Source organism: Montipora foliosa, chromosome 10 (assembly GCF_036669935.1).
Source record: "Montipora foliosa isolate CH-2021 chromosome 10, ASM3666993v2, whole genome shotgun sequence".
In the NCBI taxonomy this organism is placed as follows: Eukaryota; Metazoa; Cnidaria; class Anthozoa; order Scleractinia; family Acroporidae; genus Montipora; species Montipora foliosa.
In genome coordinates, this window is record NC_090878.1 from 19,746,311 (window position 1) to 19,754,187 (window position 7,877).

Sequence of the window (7,877 nt, forward strand, 5' to 3'; positions counted from 1 at the left end):
ATCATATATGAACTGCGGATATGAAATCAAGTGAAGCTATGATCCTCGCAGATATCCTTTGCAGTTGTGTAGAGAAGCCTGAAAAATTTAGGACTTTAACGGGGTTTGAAGCCGTGACCTTGCGACACCGGTGCGACTCTCTAACCAACTGAGCTATGAAGCCACTGACGTTGGGAACTATTTTATGAGGTTTTTTTTTCGTGAGTTTTAATCGGCCCAAATATGTCAGCTTAAACCCATAGCATTATAACCCCTATTAACCCTTTTACTGGTAAGGGTAATGTAATGTAATGTGCCTATGCATAATTGGATTGTCCCAGTAAGTGCACTCCTGAGAGGAGTTATTGTATCATAATATAAAACTTTAAGGCAAAATTAAAGGAAAAATTATGCATATGCAGTCTGAACGTTTTTGATCAAATTGATCGAAAACGTTTGGCCTCATGCTTTTAACAGCTTTTACCTTAAAGTTTTATGTTTTATTTTTATTGGCGAAATGTACATATTGTATCATAGTTAATAAAGAAGAAACTGGTTAAGGAAACACGGCAAACTTCAAAAGGCAGTCCTGTGGTTGAGACAGGCAGTCATGTGACATCGACCGTGAAACTGCTTTGCACAGTCATTGTCAATTCCCTTCCCTAGGGCCCGCAAAATGGGTAAAATCAGATCAAATGTCCCCACCATGGGCAAATAATATCCTTCCAAGTATCGCAGTCGTTATGTATTTTATCATTGATATAAAGGTGTCACGTTTTATTATTTCTTTCAACGTTCTGTGTATTCTGAGGCAAATTGAGCTATTAGAATCGGGTACTAGGATTACCCGTGTATTTCAGAAACCAGTTGTTGTCAACCCATTATCAGTTTCGTTTTAGCCTGATGGCAAAAAGAGGTGAATCTTAGATTTAAGGTATGTTAATCGTTTCCTGGTAAAGCGCAGGATCAAGTACGAGAATTGGAAAACGCCCTCGTTTATGTTTCGCAAGGGGGGTTTTTCGACCTTAACAGTGCAGGACAGTGGGTATCACCATGTCGATATATTCCAACCACACCAAACATATTTAGGTTTTTCACGGAAAGCTCACAATGAGACACGCTATTATTATGTTGCAGTGTTACCTTTCTGTGACCCCTTATATTTTCACTAATATCATTCGACCCTCGGTTGCATGGTGGAGAGCCAGCGGTAATTCTATTGCCGTTTTCTTTGATGGGGGCTGGGCTATAGCTGACAATTATGATTCGACAAAGGCGATGGCAAACAGAGTTCATTCTGAGATAGGTCGAGCTGGCTTTACCTCTGCGTGTAATCAAGAATAATTAGTCTGGGAACCTACTGACACAGTTCCTCACTTGGATTGGCCTAGTTTGGGATTCATTACGACTGTGAGGGTGCAAAGTATTGTCTCCCACATTAGTGTTATCGAGTCTATGAATTTTAGAGTTTAGAGTAGGGCAGGTAGCTAGCGTCATTTATCGGAGAAATTTTGTCTACGGGGAGAAGTACAGGAAGGCTCTCGAGAATAACTACATTCCAAATGACGCTTGCCGCTGCTAAGCATTGGGACGAGCCTCTTTCGTTAGATGCGTACACAGGCAGCCCAGGCTCGGAGGGTAAAAATTATTGATAACAAACTCATGATCAAAAAGATATTCACACGAAAATTTCTCGATTAAAAATACCGTACTTTATTGTCCTAGTGACTTTCTCGCTTTCTGTGCGGTTATTTGCCTGATTTAACCCGATTTAAGCGACTTTGCAGCTTCCTTGGTTGTTACTCATTCATCAGTCACGCTCAAACTCTGGCGATGACCACAAGGATAAATTTAGTTATAATTGACCAAGTTTCAAGGTCCAGCGAGTGTCCATTGTTGAGAAACGGCAATGAATATTCAAATGGAACGGGTTCAAACCCCGTTGAAGTCTTGAATTTTCAGGATCCTTCCGACTCTTACGGAATTGCTAAAATTGCGTTCATAACTGCCGGCGAGGATCATAGGTTCACTCAAAAAGTAATCAGAACTGGTTTATTAAGCATAAAATGACTTTGTTATATCGGACAATGTTGACAGACATCGACCAACTTAATTACCACTGTCGACGTCGTTCCAAATGGATGCGGACTGATGTGAGACCCCGCCGAGTTAGAGAGTTACGAGAGGCATTTAAATGAGAAACGAAACATAAACAACACCAAGTCATTTTATACTCAATAAATCTGTGCAAATTATGAGGCAGTTCTTTACGGAACGATGACTGTTTACTCCAAATGGTTGATTCTTCCATTGCTCCTAAAAACGGATGATTTAGTCTAGCGAGGCTTAAGGTTGCAAAAGGAACCCAAATATATGAAGCTCTAGCCTTGCTTAGCTTTGAGTGTGACTTTAAAGCCGATGAGACATAACAGAATCAGAATTCTTCAATTCATTCTTAGGCACTCATTTTTTGTTTCGTGAGACCCTCGTCCGTTTTGATGAATCTAACCGGGTAAGAAAACTGAAATTTACTCTACTTCATCTAAACTTAAGTGACTTAAATTAACTTACTTTCTCGATGTACAAGTAAAGTAGAGAAGGCAGGACAGTTCTATCACACAACAAACAAATAATTAACTTCACACAGTAGGCGAGAATATTCAATTAAGCTTACCTTGCAATACTCTCCTTGGAACAGAGTGAGCATCAATATCGGTAGATTGTTTGCCTGCGTGCTTCACTCACAACTGAATAACCGCGTGAAAACAATGGATATTCAGTTCACTGAAGCATGATACAGTCCCAAGATTGTTTTTATGTAAATTTAAACCCCTCCTCCCCCCCCCCCCCCCCTCAAAAAGAAAAGTTAATAAGTGAAACTAGTCAATAAGACCGCATATGAAATTTTGTGGAACACGAGCATCTATTAAGTCATTAAGTGAGATCTATCCATCTCATTAAGTCACTTGAGTTTACAATAAAAACTGTCGAAACTCGAATGGATGCTGCATGCTGGCACGCCTACAGTGAGGAAAGGCCACCACGCAAGTCATTAGGAATAAATTTCCTAACGTTGCCTGTCCTAATGATGTAATAAAGAATGATAAGTTCTCGATGATCAATGACGTAAGCTATGCGTCTGTCCTCTAACAAATCATTGGTGAGAACCAATCAAAATTCGTGCATTACTGAGCTTATTGAATGAAGAATAATGATGCACACCTCTTTAATTGTCTCTACAAGAGGGTGTCTCGAAAACTAATCAAGACCTGAGACTGAAGACCTCGTAACTGAATGTGTGCTTAATTTATCATCCCCCAAAAATAACTTTGAATTAGTAAGCAAAGTCCTTAATACTGCAACATCAAAGCACAGATGACCAAAGCTCAGTGTTGGGAGCTCTGTGATGCAATTTTAGGAAATTTCATGACAAGCAAAGACTGACTGAGAGACAAGAGTGGAAAATCACAATAAATGCTCAAAACGGTAGAGCAACATAAAATAAATACAACAAAGCAAAGGGCACCTTTGAAAGTGGTTTCATTTGCATGGGTTATCTTGAAAAAATCAGCTTGAAGTTTTTACAATAACTGGATAAAGGTTGTCTATGCTCAGGTCTACCTTTTCTGTGATTTAACCGAAAAGGAGTTACATATTACCATGGAAAAGTTCTAAATTTGTTATTGACCCATTTTAGTGATACACCCCAAAATACCACATTAAGGCTATTTTAACGATGAAATGATTTATGAAATGGATCATATATGAACTGCGGATATGAAATCAAGTGAAGCTATGATCCTCGCAGATATCCTTTGCAGTTGTGTAGAGAAGCCTGAAAAATTTAGGACTTTAACGGGGTTTGAAGCCGTGACCTTGCGACACCGGTGCGACTCTCTAACCAACTGAGCTATGAAGCCACTGACGTTGGGAACTATTTTATGAGGTTTTTTTTTCGTGAGTTTTAATCGGCCCAAATATGTCAGCTTAAACCCATAGCATTGTAACCCCTATTAACCCTTTTACTGGTAAGGGTAATGTAATGTAATGTTCCTATGCATAATTGGATTGTCCCAGTAAGTGCACTCCTGAGAGGAGTTATTGTATCATAATATAAAACTTTAAGGCAAAATTAAAGGAAAATATATGCATATGCAGTCTGAACGTTTTTGATCAAATTGATCGAAAACGTTTGGCCTCATGCTTTTAACAGCTTAAACCTTAAAGTTTTATGTTTTATTCTTATTGGCGAAATGTACATATTGTATCATAGTTAATAAAGAAGAAACTGGTTAAGGAAACACGGCAAACTTGAAAGGGCAGTCCTGTGGTTGAGACAGGCAGTCATGTGACATCGACGTGAAACTGCTTTGCACAGTCATTGTCAATTCCCCTCCCTAGGGCCCGCAAAATGGGTAAAATCAGATCAAATGTCCCCACCATGGGCAAATAATATCCCTCCAAGTATCGCAGTCGTTATGTATTTTATCATTGATATAACGGTGTCCGGGTTTATTATTTCCTTCAACGTTCTGTGTATTCTGAGGGAAATAATATGAACAAATCTGAGCTATTAGAATCGGGTACTAGGATTACCCGTATATTTCAGACACCAGTTGTTGTCAACCCATTCTCAGTTTCGTTTTAGCCTAATTGCAAAAAGAGGTGAACCTTAGATTTAAGGTATGTTAATCGTTTCCTGGTAAAGCGCAGGATCAAGAACGAGGATTGGAAAACGCCCTCGTTTATGTTTCGCAAGGGGGGGTTTTCGACCTTAACAGTGGGTATCATCATGTCGATATATTCCAACCACACCAAACATATTTAGGTTTTTCATGGAAAGTTCACAATGAGACACGCTATTATTATTTTGCAGTGTTACCTTTCGGCCTCTCTGTGGCCCCTTATATTTTCACTAATATTATTCGCCCCTCGGTTGCATGGTGGAGAGCCAGCGGTAATTTTATTGCCGTTTTCTTTGATTGGGGCTGGGCTATAGCTGACAATTATGATTCGACAAAGGCGATGGCAAACAGAGTTCATTCTGACATAGCTCGAGCTGGCTTTACCTCTGCATGTAATCAAGAATAATCAGTCTGGGAACCTACACAGTTCCTCACTTGGATTGGGATTCATTACAACCTTGAGGGTGCAAAGTATTGTCTACCAATTAGTGTTATCGAGTCTATGAATTTTAGAGTTTAGAGTAGGCCAGGTACCTAGAGTCATTTATCGGAGAAATTTTGTCTATGGGGCGAAGTACAGGAAGGCTCTCGAGAATAACTACATTCCAAATGACGCTTGCCGCTGCTAAACATTGGGACGGGCCTTTTTGGTTAGATGCGTACGCAGGTAGCCCAGGCTCGGAGGGTAAAAATTATTGATAACAAACTCATGATCAAAAAGATTTTTACACGAAAATTTCTTGATTAAAAAAGCCGTACTTTATTGTCCTAGTGACTTTCTTGCTTTCTGTGCGGTTATTTGCCTGATTTAACCCGATTTAAGGGACTTCGCGCGAAAATATCACTGTATTAGTAAGCATTACCTATAGGAAACCCGGGTATCTCGAGATGCACAGAACGTATGCGCAATAGCAATAGTAGGCACAGTCTTTAATTTCCCTGTTCGCTGCTGCTGTTTGGGCGCGATCGTCTGGGTCTGGGACGAAAATGCTCGCAAACACGGTATACGTACTTCAATATTCGAGTACGAGTCAAACCGTTCGGAATCAAATCAACTCGAGCACGATTTGTCACAACCAAGTTCCATTGCAGTCGACGGTTAATAAACTATTTGCTCGAAGAGGAACACTTCTTAATCCTCTGCCGAGCGGGACCACTGACATGTCGTCTTCAATTTTCGGAAGAAGCTTATTATCAAAATTTTTAATCCTCAACTTGCATGTCCATTTCGTCGACAGGACGTTTTTGAAAATAGCGATTTTTCGTGGTTTCCAAGGCAGTCCAGCAACCACGCCCAATACTCTTGTTTTGTGCTGCGGTAGACTGAAGTTAGTGAAACGAGATCAAAGTTTATTGCTTCCGCAGCAAGCAAGCCTGAACCGAGCAAGTAACTCGGGTCTCTAATCGGCAGATATAGTCAGTACAGAAAACCTTCTCCCTTGCAAATCGCAATGCATTGTGGTCCTCAGTAAGAGCACAGGTACAAGGGATTTGAAATGTTGATGATCTTATTCTTATGGAATTTCAATTAATTTAAAGGGACCGATACTTTCAAGACGGCTGTTGTCTTCGGGAATCATTAGAAAGGTCTTAAAATTAACGTTACTCTTGGGTGCCCCTACTTTCGGAATTCTACGTTACATGTTAATTAGGTCACATTTCGTGGAAAAGTAGAACAGAAACAAATCATGCTTGTCGACGGTTGTATCTCAAAACCAGTCCTTTCAATTCAATTATGTGTTTAGACTCTGCGTTAGAGAAAGGAGTGTCAATTCCGAGAGAAAGCATAAACAAAGGAAAAATCCAATTTTAATTTCAAAAATGTCCGCTTACTGGAATGTGTAAATACAGAGATTGACTGGTAAAATAGGAAATTGAAAAACGTGTCTTTACGTAGAGCTTATTCTTCTGTACCAGAAACAAGGGTTTTGGCCTTAAGTTTCTTTTATGGTTTGCTTTACTTTACTGGAAAGCATTATACCGCGCTTTCTAAGAAACGTCCTCTCAACGAAATGACCACAAAAGAAGAGGATTAAAATTTTCGATAATAAGCTGGGAAAGTGGAACATTTTATGCTATTCAACTAATAATTGTCAGTGATTTGGGATCATAAGATTTTCGACAGAGCAGACTAAATGTAGATAGAACTTTGCCTTTGTTTCAGCGGAGACAGTGAATGAGTTTAGTTCACGATTTTCACTTACTCCAAAACGTCAATTTGAATGAGTTTTAGCTCTATTCAATTGTGATGTAATCGTGGAGGTGAATTCGTGTGATTTTAACTAAATGAAAGGCTCTGACAGCTTTCCATTCTTTCGAGTTCTCTTGTTCCGATGTGCACATAAATCGAATACCAATTAGACCTGGGCGAAATACTGAATCAGATGTTCAGTTCTCGTGCAAACAATGAATGAATAAAATGATATATGAAATTAACCATATACTGAACAGTTACTGCGGATATGAAATCAAGTCACTCTATGATCCTCGCAGTTATGGACGCAATTTTAGCAATTGCGTAAAGAAGCCTGAAAATTTAGGACTTCAAGTGGGCTTGAAGCCGTGACCTCGCGATACTGGTGCGACGCGCTAACCAACTGAGCTATGAAGCCACTGAAGTTGGGAGCTGGTCATTTGTGGGTTCTAATGTTCCCGTGAGGAATGTGAGGAATGAATCAATGAACAAAATGATATATGAAATGAACCATATACTGAACTGCGGATATGAAATCAAGTAATGCTGTGATCCTCGCAGTTATGGATGCAATTTGGTCTGACAAAAACCTGAAATCTGAAAGTGAGACATGCAATAGTGAGAAATTTCCTTTAGTGTCTTTTAATTATTATTTTTCCAAGTATAAAGTTTGCTTATTAATGAGGTCTAAGGTCGTCCAAAATATCATGTAGGTGCTTAATAGACCACATTCGATATATTAAAACTCAGTCCTAAACAAAAGGCATCATCTCGAGGCTCTGGGGAATAAACTCATACAAATCCTTAGATTTATTCCCCAGAGCCTCGAGATGATGTCTTTTGTTTTAGGACTGAATTTTGAATCGAAATTGGTCTATTGCAGCCGAAAATGTTTGCTTCCCCGATATTAACACGTGAATCACGTAAAGTTTGAACCCTTTTCTCGTTTACGGGGGCACTTTATACAAGAACTTTCCTAGGACAAAAACCCTTTTTTCTGCATGGCAGAAGTGTTAATT